The sequence below is a fragment of the Anolis carolinensis genome, chromosome 5, assembly GCF_035594765.1.
Source record: "Anolis carolinensis isolate JA03-04 chromosome 5, rAnoCar3.1.pri, whole genome shotgun sequence".
Lineage (NCBI taxonomy): Eukaryota > Metazoa > Chordata > Lepidosauria > Squamata > Dactyloidae > Anolis > Anolis carolinensis.
The window spans coordinates 104,239,992-104,255,135 of record NC_085845.1 but is presented as its reverse complement, the minus strand read 5'-3'; positions in this window follow the sequence as shown (position 1 = coordinate 104,255,135).

Genomic DNA, 15,144 nt, shown 5'->3' with positions numbered 1-15,144 from the left:
GAGAGGCCAGGGGGAGGGCAAGCGATCCACATCACGTGTCACATACTCATGCCACCCAGCGTCAGCTGTATGCACTATTTTGTCTTGCTTGGCTGTGTCAGTGATTGTTTTTCTGTTTAGTGATTCGATGGCTTCAGTAGTTTTATTGACCATGAGTCCTCAATATTCATATGCATTTTTGGCTTATTTAATGATGATCTAAATTGGAGAGGTTGCAGAAGAAATCCAGAGCTCATTGAATTTCAAAATGATAGAAACTGCAAAGATGCATTTGAATCTGATTCTCTTGAAGAGTTTTGGTGTAAAAAAAACCAATTTTTATACTAAAATTCGAGGAATCACCTTGTACTATCTTATGATCTTCTCCACAACCTTGAACAAGGGTTTTCTGCTTTGCTGGTAAAAACAAGTCCAGGAATAGATTAAAAATAAGTGATGATATGCGTGCAGCTTTGAGCAATAATATTATCCACAGGATTACCCATCTTGTAAAGAAGGCCCCTTCCACACAGCTAAATAAAATCCCACATGATCTGTTTTGAACTGGGATATATGGCAGTGTGGACTCAGATATTCCAGTTCAAAGCAGTTATTGTGGATTATTCTGCCTTGATATTCTGGGTTATATGGCTGTGTGGAACAGCCCAAAGATGCAAGCTCAAAAATCACATTGATGCAAACTGAATTTAATTTTCTATTAAAATTTTCTTTTTTACATTATAATAGTACTCTTAATTCATGTTACTATTAAGTTTAACAAATATGTTAAAAGTTTTCATTAAAGTTTATTTTTAAATTAATACAGTTTATTATTCTTGAAACTTGTGGTCCCTGCTAACAAAAAACAACCTAAAGTGGTCCCTGGTCAAAAAAAGGTTGGGAACCACTGGTGTATAAAAAAGTACTCCATAAACGCATTCTGGAGAAATAATAATAAAAATAATAATAACTTTATTCTTATATCCCGCCCCATCTCCCTGAAGGGACTTGTGGCCACTTACATAGGGACCAAGCCCAGTAATGCAACAATAAAATACAACATAAGATACATTCAATTACAATTAATACATAAACATATAAAAAGCATAAAAGCATAAATAGGCCCCAATGAATTTGATGGGCACCTACTGCAACTTTCCCTAACCATTTGTCTTCTCTCTCAGTAGGATTGCATCTTTGCAACATGACCAAATGAAGTTTCCAGTTGTAGTTTAAGACATATCACTTCACTTAGGTGATCCCTCGTAGTTCGAGGAAGATTGTCTTCTATCTCTGGTGTCTTGGTGGTGGGTTCTTAGGTGGCTGAAGAGACCTATTCTTGATTTGCATGTTCTCCCGCAGTGAGGCCATCGGTTTCCAGGTGGAAGGCGGTCCCGGTCAGGGTTGGCTTGACGGGCCTTCCTCTTGGCACGTTTCTTCCTTAAGCCCTCCACTCGTGCCTCTTCAAACTCTGCAGCACTGCTGGTCACAGCTGATCTCCAATTAGAGCGCTCAAGAGCCAGGGCTTCCCAGTTCTCAGTGTCTATACCACAGTTTTTAAGGTTGGCTTTAAGCCCATCTTTAAATCTCTTTTCCTGCCCACCAACATTATGTTTCCCATTCTTGAGTTCAGAGTAGAGTAGCTGCTTTGGGAGACAGTGATCGGGCATTCGGACAACGTGGCCAGTCCAGTGGAGTTGATGGCGTAGGAGCATCGCTTCAGTGCTGGTGGTCTTTGCTTCCTCAAGCACGCTGACATTTGTCTGCCTATCTTCCCAAGAGATTTGCAGGATTTTTCTGAGGCAATGCTGATGGAAACGCTCCAGGAGTTGAGTGTGACGTCTGTAGACTGTCCACGTTTCGCAGGCGTAGAGCAGGGTTGGGAGGACAATGGCTTTGTAAATAAGCACCTTGGTATCTCTACAGATGTTCCGATCATCAAACACTCTGCTTCATTCTGAAAAATGCTGCACTCGCAGAGCTTAGGCGGTGTTGTATTTCAGTGTCGATGTTGACTTTTGTGGAGAGGTGGCTGGGAAGGTAGCGGAAATGGTTAATGTTTTCTAATGTGACACCATTAAGTTGTATTCCTGGCATTGCAGAGGGATTAGATGGTGCCTGTTGGAAGAGCACTTTGGTTTTCTCGATGTTCAATGGGAGGCTGAGCTTCTCGTATGCTTCTGTGAAGGTGTTTAGAGTGGCTTGTAGGTCCTCTTCTGAGTGCGCACAGACTACGTTGTCATTGGCATATTGGAGTTCTATAACAGATGTTGTAGTGACCTTGGTTTTGGCTTTCAGTCTGCTGAGGTTAAATAGCTTGCCATCTGTCCGATAGATGATTTCCACTCTGGTGGGAAGCTTCCCATCAACAAGGTGAAGTATCATAGCGATGAAGATGGAAAATAAGGTAGGGGCAATCCCTGCTTGACACCTGATTCCACCTTAAATGGGTCACTTTGGGAGCTGTTGCTGTCCAAGACTGTTGCCATCATGTCATCATGGAGGAGCCGCAGAATGTTCACAAATTTGTCAGGGCACCCGATTTTTTGGAGGATGATCCAGAGAGCGCTGTGATTCAATGTGTCAAATGCCTTTGCAAGGTCAATGAATGCCATGTACCTCTGTACATGGCATTCATTGACCTTGCAAAGGCATTTGACACATTGAATTGGTTTTGTTCCCTGCATTTTTCTTGAAGCTATCGTGCAGTGAAGATCATGTCCACTGTTCCTCTGGAGGGACGGAAGCCGTTCTGGGATTCTGGGAGGGTGTCTTCTGAAACAGGGAGAAGGCGGTTTACAAGGATTCTTGCGAGAATTTTCCCAGCGGAGGTTAGAAGGGAGATACCGCGATAGTTTCCGCAGTCTGTTCTATCCCCTTTCTTGAAAAGGGTGATGATGGTGGCATCCTTGAAGTCTGCTGGGATTTTCTCGGTCACCCACACTTTTTCAATGAGCTGGTGGAGTTGTTGTATCAGCTCAGGTCCACCCTCTTTGAAGATTTCAGCAGGGATCCCATCAGGTCCGCTGGCTTTGTTGTTTTTTTGTTGGCTGATGGCATTGCTGATTTCTTCAGTCAGCAATGCCAGTGCTGCAATCTCATCTCTGGTTTGTTGTTGCGGGATTTGTGAGAGGGCCTCTTCGGCCACATTGGAGCTGCGATTCAGCAGGTTCTGGTAGTGCTCTTTCCAACGTAGTGCAATTGATGTTTTGGCCTTCAGAAGTTTGGTTCCATCTGATGAGCGTAGAGGCTGGATGTTATGGTTTCTTGGTCTGTAGATGATCTTTGTGGCTTTGAAAAATCCCTGAGAATTATGTGAGTTGTGCAACTGATCATCTTGTACATATGTTGTTCTGGATTTAAGAAGAATAAACCACTTGTTCCATAATATTCACCTGCGTGGCACATATCTTCTTTCTCTGGCAAGGCAGTGCATGGAGTACACATTTTGATTTTTCATTACATCACACAATGGCCCTCTCTCCAATGACATTGCACGTTATCGTGAGCACCATGAACATGTCCAAGAGCCCTGCCAATGTCCTCCAGAGACACCATACGGCCCACCACCCAAGTTAAGGCTTTCATATGGGGACAATTTTATCCTAGATTTTATGTGTTTCCTCTACCACAGACATCCCAGTGTTATAGGATTTACAGGAGTTGTAGTTCACCTACACCCAGAGTGCACTATTAATTCAGACAATGATGAATCTGGACCAAACTTGGCATGCATACCCAATATGCCCAAATTTGAATACTGGTGGGTTTTGAGGGGAACTGACCTTCCTTTCTGAGAGTTGTGGTTCACCCACAACTGGAGAAACTGTGACCTCCACCAATGATGGAACTGGACCAAACTTGGCACACAGAACCCCCATGACCAATTCAACCTACTGGATGGGTTTGAGGGGACTGAGTCCCCATATTGGAAGTTGTAGTTTACCCTACAGCCAGAGAGGACACTGAACCCCATCGATGTTGCATCTAAAGCAAACTTGCCCAACATGACAAACTTTAAGTACTGATAGAGTTTTTTTGAGGGATTAACCTGGTATGATCTGAGTTGTAGTTCACTCACAACCTTATGCATTTTGTACAATTAAAAACTGACTTTTTCAAATAATTTGGGCAATGTCAGGTACCCAAGCTAGTTTTTTTTTACATAAAGTTACAAGTCTGGTATTTCAGGAGAGTGCTGTGAATTTAGTATATCTTAATTTCACTAAGGCTTTTGACAAGGTCCCCTATGAGATTTCTTGCAGAAAAGCAGGTGAACTGGGGCCTAGACAATGCTGCAATTAGGTGGATCTGAACTATTTTACAAATATATTTCTCCTGTTGTGAGTTTTTCACTTATTCTTTAAAGTCTATGCTAGTGCTGGGGAAAAGGCAGGATATAAGTAAATAAAGAAAATGTCTATTCTAGTGCTGGGGGAAAGGCAGGATATAAGTAAATAAATAAAATATGTGAGCAGAATTACAGACCTGAATACCATAAATTGAACTGACGTGTCACATAGAAAGGAAAATATTTATTGATGCAATTCTTAACTAGTATTCCTTGGGGGAAACTGTGTCTTCTTGTTGGCAACAACTTTTTCCCTTTGGTTCCTGAAATGTAATGCAGGCCTCTGCAAACTGAGATCTTAACTCTTTCTGGTAAAACTGTGGTCTTATTGCAAAGAAAAATGTAAACACCCCAAATGTCAAATCCCCCTGCAGCAAGCCCTATGAGGAGTGGTTTAGGGACCTGGGTATATTTAGCTTAAATAAGAGAAGGTTGAAAGGGGACATGGTGTCCATGTTTAAATATTTGAAAGGATGTTACATTGAGGAAGGGGTGAACTTGTTTTCTGGCACTTATAGACTTTTAAGGCCCCACCTACACTGACAATTTAATGAAGTATTAAATGAAGCATTGAATAAAAAGTGTTTTCACTGTGCAGATATTAGATAGGGATACCAGGAGCCAGTTTAATACCCAGATGCTGAGTTCACAAACCACAGAACAGTGATCACATTAAGGGTTTTCTTCCATGTGCTTTTGTGGGAGTTTGCCAGCACAGTTTCAAGTTTTGGTCAAACTGCATTAAATGGTCAATGAAGATGTGGATTCAGACAGGAGTAATGAATTCAAATTTCAGAAAATAGATTCAACCTAATCACTAGGAAGCATTTCCGGATTATAAGAATTGTTCAGGAGTGGAATATGCTGCCTTGGAATGTGGTGGAGTCTCCTTCTCTGGTGTTTTTTTAAACAAGCTGGATGGCCTTGTTTATTCTTTGGCTTCCCAAAGCAACAGGGATCCCTTCAAGTCCAAGGGCTACTATAAGAGGTGGGGGTGTCACTTCAGATTGGTCATTCATTAGCCCCATAATGATCCAGAGCCTGGTTTTCATCTGGTGGGAAAGCCTTCTCGGTGTCTAAAGGCTCCCAGAAACGTCCCACTGGAGGCAAGTGGGAGGTTTAGTCTCCCAGACAACCTGAGCTGCACAGAGGTCCCATCCAAACGAGATGTAACATTTCAGGAAGTCAACCACAAAACAAGACCCCATGACAGACAGTTCACTCACTTCCTATGGAACTGTACCCCAAGTTGTTGTCGAAGGCTTTCATGGCCAGAATCACTGGGTTGCTGTCTGTTTCCCGGGCTGTATGGCCATGTCCCAGAAGCATTCTTTTCTAACGTTTCGCCTGCATCTATGGCAGGCATTCTCAGATGTTGTGAGGTCTGTTGGAAACTAGGCAAGCGGGTTTATATATCTGTTGAAGGTCCAGGGTGGGGGAAAGAGATCTTGTGTGTTGGAGGCAAGTGTGAATGTTGAAATTAATCATCTTGATTAGCATTTAATGGCCTTGCATCTTCAAGGCCTGGCTGATTCCTGCCTGGGGAAATTCTTTATTGGGAGGTGTTAGCTGGCCCTGATTGTTTCCTGTCTGGAATTCATTTGTTGTGTTGTTCTTTATTTACTGTTCTGATTTTGGAGGGTTTTTTTAATACTGGTAGTTAGATTTTCATTGTTTCCTCCTTTCTGTTGAAATGGTTCACATGCTTGTGGATGTCAATAGCTTCTCTGTGTAGTCTGACATGGTGGTTGTTAGAGTGGTCCAGCATTTCTGTATTTTCAAATGATATGGTGTGTCCAGGTTGGTTCATCAAGTGCTTTGCTATGGCTGACACAGAAATGCTAGACTACTCTAACAACCATCATGTCAGACTACACAGAGAAGCCATTGAAATCCACAAGCATGTGGACAATTTCAACAGAAATGAGGACAATGATCAAAATCTGGCTACCAGTATTAAAAAACTTAGTGTTCTTACCATACATCAAAGGAATCACTGACCACATAGGGAAGCTGATGAAGAACCACAACCTTCAAGCTATCTACAGACCAACTATGAAAATCCAATAAATGCTAAGTTCAGAAAAGGACAAGAGGGATCCTCTCGCCTCTGCAGGAGTCTATTGTATTTCATGCAGCTGGGGACAAATCTACATAGGAACCACCAAACGCAGCAGAATTGCCCAGGCATGAATCAAGGAGAATGAAAGGCACTGAAGACTAAGTCAACCAGAGAAGTCAGCCAAAGCAAAACCCTTGATGAACCAACCTGGACACAGCAGATTATTTGAGAACACAGAAATGCTGGACCACGCTAACAGCCACCATGTCAGATTACACAGAGAAGCCATTGACATCCACAAACATGTGTACAATTTCAACATAAAGGAGGGAACCATGAAAATGAACAAAATCTGGTACCAGTATTAAAAAAAACCCTCTAGAATCAGAACAATAAATAAAGAACAACACTCAGAAAACAGAGGAATTCCGGAAATGAATCAGTTAGGACTAGCTAACACCTTCCAACAAAGGATTCCCCCTGGCAGGAAGCAGCCAGGCTTTGAAGCTGCAAGGCTATTCGGTGCTAACCGAGGTGGCCAATTGCAAAATTCACACTTGCATCCAACAGACAAGAGTTCTTTCTTCCACCCTGGACTTTCCACAGATATATAAACCCCTCTTGCCTAGTTTCCAAAAGACCTCACAACTTCTGAGGATGCTTCCCATAGATGCAGGCAAAACGTCAGGAAAGATTGCTTCTGGAACATGGCCGTATGGGAAACTGACAGCAACCCACTGTAACCCAATTGCTGACACAGCTTGACAGCCTCCTTGTTGCGAGGGATGGGTGTTGAGGAAGTCCGCCCGGCGACAGCTTTCAAATAAGTGAGCCAGGTGAACTCCTTACGTGGGAGCGCCTGTCCGCGCGTGAGGTTCCCCACTCCAGGGTTTATAAGGGAGGCGGGCTCACCGAGATGAAGCGTCCCGAAAAGACGCATCCGGCAGGAGCAGGGCGACCTCGGATCGCTTCGGAATCTTCTGTCGCGGGTCTGCGCAAAAAAGAGCTCCTACGGCGGACCCGAAGCCGAGCGCCAGGAAGCAGACATCCGGTGGAACTCGGGAGAGAGAGGACTCCTCCAGGAGCGAAATCTGGTACCTGAAGCGGGTCAATGAATGAAAAGGAGGCCCTTGCTTGAGCGCCTGCGGTCTTGTTTGGCGTGCCTTTCGACGGCCTGGCGAGGCTCTGGGGCCCGATCAGCAATGCTCCCGCCGCTTCCTGTCCTGCTTGGTTTGGGAAAGGGCGGCAAGTTGGAGGCAGAACCGATTTGCAAGAACAGAACAAGCCACGCAGATTAAAAATCCCAAATTTCCAGGAAACCAGACTATGCCCAAGACTTGTTGTGCGGGTGAGCGTGCAAGAGGATGAAGGAAACGCATAGCGTTGTGCTAACTTGAATCGACGATGATATTCAAGGAGCAGCCTTGGTGGATTTGACTGGTTCGGTTTGGCTAAATGTGACCCCAAATCTCATGACCCCAAATCATAATCTCCCTGTCGAGGAAGGAAAACTCGGACCCCTTCCTCACAGCTGAATAAAATCCCACATTTTCTGCATTGAACCGGAATATATGGCAGTGTGGACTCAGATATCCCAGTTCAAAGCAGATATTGTGGGATTTTCTGCTTTGATATTCTGGCTTATATGGTTGTTTGGAAGGGCCCTGAAGGCTGGATCTACATTGCCCTCTAAGGCCATAGTCAGCCTACAGCCATGTAATGCAGTTCAAACTACACTGCCATTAGAGTGCCCTATAATGCACTTTGAATTGCATTATAGGGCAATATAGTTTGAACTGCATTAGATGGCAGTGTAGGTCCCGCACAGGATGCTATAGAGCAGCGACAGGGTCTCAATTTAAAACCCAGGAACCTTCCAAGTCTGCCATAGATGTGAATGAAACTTCAGGAGAGAATGCTTCTTGAATATAGCCATACAGCCCGGAAAACTCACAGCAACTCAGTGATTCGGACCATGAAAGACTTCGACAATACACTGCTAAGAAATCAGAAAACGGTGGAATTCCAGACATGGATCAATCAGTGCCAGCTAACACCTCCCAACAAAGGAGTCCCCCAGGCAGGAAGCAGCCAGAGCTTGAAGCTGAAAGGCCATTGAGTGCTAATCAAGATGGTCAACTGCAACATTCACACCTGCCTCAAACAGACAATAATTCTCTCTCCCAACCTGGGCTTTCCAGAGATATATAAACCCCACTTGCCTAGTTTCCAACGGACCTCACAACTTCTGAGGGTGCCTGCCATAGATGTGGGTGGGTGAAACGTCGGGAAAGAATGCTTCTGAAACTTGGCCATAGAGCCCGGAAAACTCACAGTAACCCAGTGGTTCCGGCCATGAAAGCCTTCGGCAACACACTAAAGTGAATTGTCTGGTTCTACGCCGCAGTTCAAATTGTATTCCATAATACAGAATTCGACGCTATTTCCCCCCGACTTTACAGGGTGCCAAAATGCCATTCACACAATGAAGACCCATCTTTTAGGGAAGAGCTTTCTGGGGGAAACCAAAGAGGCATCAATGACTCCTTTCGCTTTTTTTGTTTTCTAAAAATCTCCTTCTGCATTGAGAGGAGAAACCTGCAGGCGATCTTGTGCCTAAATCGTTCAACAGGAGGCAAACTTTCCGACCGGGAGGACTGGCGCGTTCGTTGTCACTTTTTCCGACACTGATGACCTCAAATTACCTCTTCCTATTGAATCCCAGTCAATCTCTACAAGGACTCGGTGTCCTGAGGCATGCTTGTCTTCCTCGGCACTTAGTCGTTCCTAGCCCAGCTTTGTCCCTTCTTGGGAGAACTAATGCTACTTTGAGCTAGCGTGCCTCGATGCTACGGAATCGTGGGGAGTTATAGTTTCTCAAAGTCTTTCGGCTTCTCTGGGACCCGTGACACACTAAACTATACATCTCAGGACTCCGATAGCACAGAGTTAGGACAGGATAGTGAAGGTAGTGCCGCGTTGCATTCATTCCAGAGTGTAGACGCAGCCAAGCAGAATCATTCCAGATCCAATGGGAAATGTATTTCCAATCGAAGAGCCCCCAGGGAGAAAAAAACAGGAGGGAGAAAGGACTCGGGATTCAAGGGATTCCCGCGAGCGCGAAAATACAATGTGAATTGTCCCTCCTTAACTCATGCATAGACCCCGGGTGGAAATGATTCCGAACAAAAGGTATGATGAGCGAACTTCCAGGCAGAAGAAAGTCCAGTCGGCTGGGGCTGACTCCACACTGACAAATAATGTAGTTTGGAGAGCATTACAGGCAGTCCCCAAGTGACCAACAAGAAAGGTTTTGTAGGTTTGCTCTTAAGTTGAACTGTTTTGTAAGTCTGTTTTTAAATTCCACCTGAACATCAGGAAGAACTTCCTCACTGTGAGAGGAACTTCCTCACTCTCTTCCCCGGAGTGTGGTGGAGGCTCTTTCTTTGGAGGCTTTTAAGCAGAGGTAGGATGGCCATCTGTCGCCGTGCTTTGAATGTGATTTTCCTGCTTCTTGGCAGGGGGTTAGACTGGATAGCCCATGAGGTCTCTTCCAACTCTATGATTCTATGATATGTAATTCCAGCCTATATATAGCTTAACGGGTGCTCCATGCAGTCATGCCGGCCACAAGACCTTGGAGGTGTCTACGGACAACGCTGGCTTAGAAATGGAGATGAGCACCAACCCCCAGAGTCAGACAAGACTGGACTTAACGTCAAGGGAAACCTTTACCTTATATAGCTTAGGATGGTATAGGAAAGTGTCAACATCCTTGCGGTGTTTGTTTTGCTATTTCAGAAGATTCCACCTCACTTTCAGCCCCTGTGACAATTGGATTTTGAGAAACATGGTTTATTGTGGAAACAAGGATTAGCAGTGGCGCAGTGGGTTAAACCCGTGTGCGGCAGGACTGATGACTTGAAGATTTTGCTGCTGACCTGAAGGTTGCTGGTTCGAATCCAACCCACGGGTGATGAGCTCCCTCTGTCAGCTCCAGCTCCATGAGGGGACGCGAGAGAAGCCTCCCACAATGATGGTAAAAATATCAAAACATCCCTGCATCCCCTGGGTAACGTCCTTGCAGAGGGCCAATTTTCTCACACCAGAAGCTAAGTCTCTCCAGACAAATAAACTCACTTTTCCCTAGGATAACTCCTCCAAGTACATTTCTCTCTCATCTGCCTCATTACACTAGAGCATGAATCCACTTTAAATCCAGTTTCTGCCTCCTGCAGAATTGTAGGGTTTTGTAGTTTGGTGAGACCCAAGACCTGGCTGGCTGAGCTGTTTAAAAACCCCTCCCTAAAGTGGATTTAAAATGGATCCAAGTTCTAGTGTGATGAGATCCCCGAATGGTCTTGTAACTCGGGGACTGCCTGTATTTGGCAGTGTAGATCCAGTTCCACCAACGCTGCAATACAATGCAGTTTAACTGCATAAACTAGATTATATCAGTCCACAGTACCAGGCATGTGGGGGGGGGGGGGGCTTGAGGGGCTTCAGCCCCCCCCCCCCCCAAATTCTCAGGGTGGTCAGGGAGAAGGCCTTACATTTATTATTTAAACTGTTATGTTTATTCATATCATGATCTGATCACCATACTCAATATATATCCCATATGCATGGGGGTGTTGGGATAACAATACAAAAGGTTTGCTAGGGTAGACCCTCTCCCGCTCAGACTGACCCCCCCCCCCAACCAAAATCCCAGCCCCTCCCGATTTTTTTTTCGTGTCAGGAGCAACCGGAGTTGGTTCTGGTGTGAGAAAATTGGCCGTCTGCAAGGACGTTGCCCAGGGGACGCCCGGATGTTTTTGATGTTTTTACCATCCTTGTGGGAAACTTCTCTCATGTCCCCGCATGGAGCTGGAGCTGATAAAGGGAGCTTTCCGTGCTCTCCCCGAGTGGGATTCGAACCTGGCAGCTTTCAGGTCAGCAACCCAACCTTCAAGTCACAAGGCTTTTATCCCCTAGGCCATCGGAGGCTCCTAGTACCATAGGTAAAAGTAAAGGAATTCCCCTGGCATGAAGTTTAGTGGTGTCCGACTCTGAGGGGTGATACTTGCTCATCCACATTTCCAAGGAAAGAGCTGACGTTGTCCCTAAACGCCTCCTTGGTCATGTGCCTTCCCACCAGAGGTACCTATTGATCTACTCACATTTGCATGTTTTCGAACTGCTAGGTTGGCAGAAGCTGGGGCTAACTGCGGGAGCTCACCCCGCTCCCCGGATCCCAAACGCTATTCCATAGGGGCTGCCACATAATGCAGTTAAACTGCGGTTGAATCTGCACTGTTACGTGATGCGGATTCAGAGTGCAGATTAACTGCCTTGAACTGAACTGCATGGCAGTGCCAACTCATATAATCCAGTTCAAGGCAGTTGATCTGCGTTCTGAATGGGCACTATAGCAGTCCGGATTATTATTGTTTTTCGTGTCAGAAGCGAAGCCCCGATTATGAAACTGCATTATATGATAGGCATAGCCTTCCCCAGAGTGTTTTTCCCCTGGAGGCTCGACACACATTATAGCTTGACCCAGTCGTGTGGCTTCCTTTATGAACCCAAGGCTCGGTTCTTGTAGGCTAAACCTTCTTGTATGCTGCTTCCTTCCCACGCGAAAGAGGGGGGGGGGAGCTAGGGAAGAATGTGGGGAGCCCCCCTCTCTCTCTTTATCCCCCTCCCTCTCTCTGCTCCCCCCCCCCTTTTCGGGCCAAGAGGCGCGGTGTCTGCTTGACATCTTGAAGCTTAAATAACCGTCAGGGCCGGCTTTGTTAACTGCCTGGCAGCCAAGTGCCTCGTTACGCCTGATTGAGCTAATTGCTTTGAAATAGGATATATTATCTATAATTATAGAGATCTCGGGAGGAGACGGCCAGCCTTGGGCTTTCATCTTTGCCCAAGTGCATCAAAATGTCGCGATCAAATTAATTTGGGCCACTTGAAATAGGGCCCGCCATTCATCCTTTCTAAGCAGCCAGCCTTCCAGAGGCAAGGGGGGGCATGTCTTTTTGTACACACACACCCATATGTGTGGGAGGGAGAGTAAAGGTCTGTTTGACCGGAGTCCCTGAGAAGCGAATCAGTGAGTCCAATTCCCCTTCCAGGCACGAAAACACAGTCAAAGCCCTCCTGACAGATGCCATGGCAACCTCTGCGTCAAAAGCTCCCGAAAAAGAGACCACGTCACATTCCTATTCCACTGCCAAATAGATCTTACCCTCATGTAGTGTTTAGGTAGTGACTATATCAGTGGTTCTCAACCTGTGGGTCCCCAGATGTTTTGGCCTTCATTTCCCAGAAATCCTAACAGCTGGTAAACTGGGGACCCACAGGTCGAGAACCACTGGTTTTTATGGTCAGAGCAGAGATTTGGGGTGGGGGTACTGGAAATAGCTGCACACAGTCTCTGTGCACATATCCCTTTGGAAATCAATGGCAATCAGAACTTTATTGAAAAGGAAAAAATGATGTCACATCCGTTTGGCAAACGTGACTCTTCATGAACATGTGGAGACCACCTTTTGAAAACCCCAAGTTAAGAAAAGTATGACCTTGTTAGAAATCAGCCCTTTGAACAAGTGATATACATAAGCATTCGTGTAATGGCAGACAGGTAACTCAGCTGTTAAACTGAAGAACCATGTCTTTGAACCGTCAAGGACAAAGACATGCCACTACAAAAATATATTTGATTAGCAGAGGATGTTTGTTTCTTTGAAGTTGAAATTGCAGTTGCCCAAAATATATACCCTCCCTTGAAACCTCTCAGTTAAAATATGCACTCAGATATAAAAAAAACAAAGTCATATTTGAAAAATATGACCTCAGAGAGCCCTTTCTTTTAAAAACACACACACACACAAAGCGATTTTTTTTTCCTACAAGTAACTTTTAATAGATCTGAATCTATCCAGTATACTTTCAGACCAGACAGAAATGAAGAACTACTTTATTGGCTGCAGAAGGTCCTGGATTTCAAATGGTGAAGATATTGTCCCCTTCTATACTGCCATGTAATCCAGATTATCAAATTAGATAATCCACATTATCTGCTTTGGACTGGATTGTATGAATCTACATTGCCAGTTCAAAGCAGGTCGTTTGGATTTTATATGGCAGCCAAGAAGGGGCCATTGTTTGATAACATTGGATGTCATTGTTGTCAATGGGGGAGTAGGCAAGTTAGAAAGAAAGATAGATGAATAGCGAGTGTTGTCGTGTTCTGGGTTATCTGAGTCCACACTGCCATATATTCTAATTCAAAGCATATAATGTGGGATTTTCTGCCTTGATATTCTGGGATATAGTGCTTTGTGGAAGGGTCCTATGTCAACCAGAGAAGTCAGCCATAGCAGAGCACTTGATGAAATAGATACAGCATATTACAGAACACAGAATTGCTGGACCACTCTAACAACCACTATGTAGAGAAGCCATTGAAATCCACAAACATGTGGACAATTTCAACTGAAAGGAGGAAACCATAAAAATGAACAAAATCTGGCTACCAGTATTCAAAAAACACTAAAATTAGGACAGTAAAGAAAGAAAAACTCAAAAACAGTTGCCAATCAGGGCCAGCTAACAACTCCCAACAAAGGATTCCTCCAGGCAGGAATCAGCCAGGCTTTGAAGCTGCAAGGCTTTTCAATGCTAATCAAGGTGGCCAATTGCAACATTCATACTGGCCTCAAGTGGACAAGAGTTCGTTCTCCCAACCTGGACCTTACACAGATATATAAACCTCGCATAGTTTCCAACAGACCTCACACCTCTGAGGATGCCTGCCACAGATGTGGGAGAAACGTCAGGACGGCCTTGCCATGTTCCAGCAACCCAGTGATTCTGGCCATGAATGCTTTCGACAACACATCTGAATTTTATATGACAGTGTAGAAGTGGCCATTGTTTGATGATAACATTGGGTGTCATTGTTGTCAATGGGAGAGTAGGGAAGTTAAAAAGGAAGATTCAGTAGAGTCTCACTTATCCAAAATTCGCTTATCCAACGTTCTGGATTATCCAACGCATTTTTGTAGTCAATGTTTTCAATATATCGTGATATTTTGGTGCTAAATTCATAAATACAGTAATTACTACATAGCATTACTGCGTACTGAACTACTTTTTCTGCCAAATTTGTTGTCTAACATGATGTTTTGGTGCTTTATTTGTAAAATCATAACCTAATTTGATGTTTAATAGGCTTTTCCTTAATGCCTCCTTATTATCCAACATATTCGCTTATCCAACATTCTGCCAGCCCGTTTATGTTGAATAAGTGAGACTCTATTGTATATGAATAGCGAGGGCCCTTCCAGGCAGCCATATAACCCAGAATATCAAGGCAGAAAATCCCACAATATCTGCTTTGAACTGGGTTATCTGAGTCCACACTGCCCTCTGTTCCGGTTCAAAGCAGAAAATGTGGGATTTTATTCAGCTGTGGCCTGAGTGTTGTGTTGTTCGTTTGTCTCTCCAACTGTAGTAGGAAGGAACCTTAGGAAAACTTCCTTCCTTCTTGGAATGACGAACTATCTAATCACTATCAAGCTCTGAAGTCTCCCATTACAACCAGTGGGACTCAAATGCTTGGATTTGGTGTAACCACAAGCTTAGTTGTCCTCAATCAAGCACTGCACTGAGCAGCCCTTTTCGGGGTCCTCTTTGCCTTGGGGAGTGATTGCATCCTATACTGTCCTCCCCAGGCACTTCCTAACAGACCCAAAGAAGGCCGGGGACCACG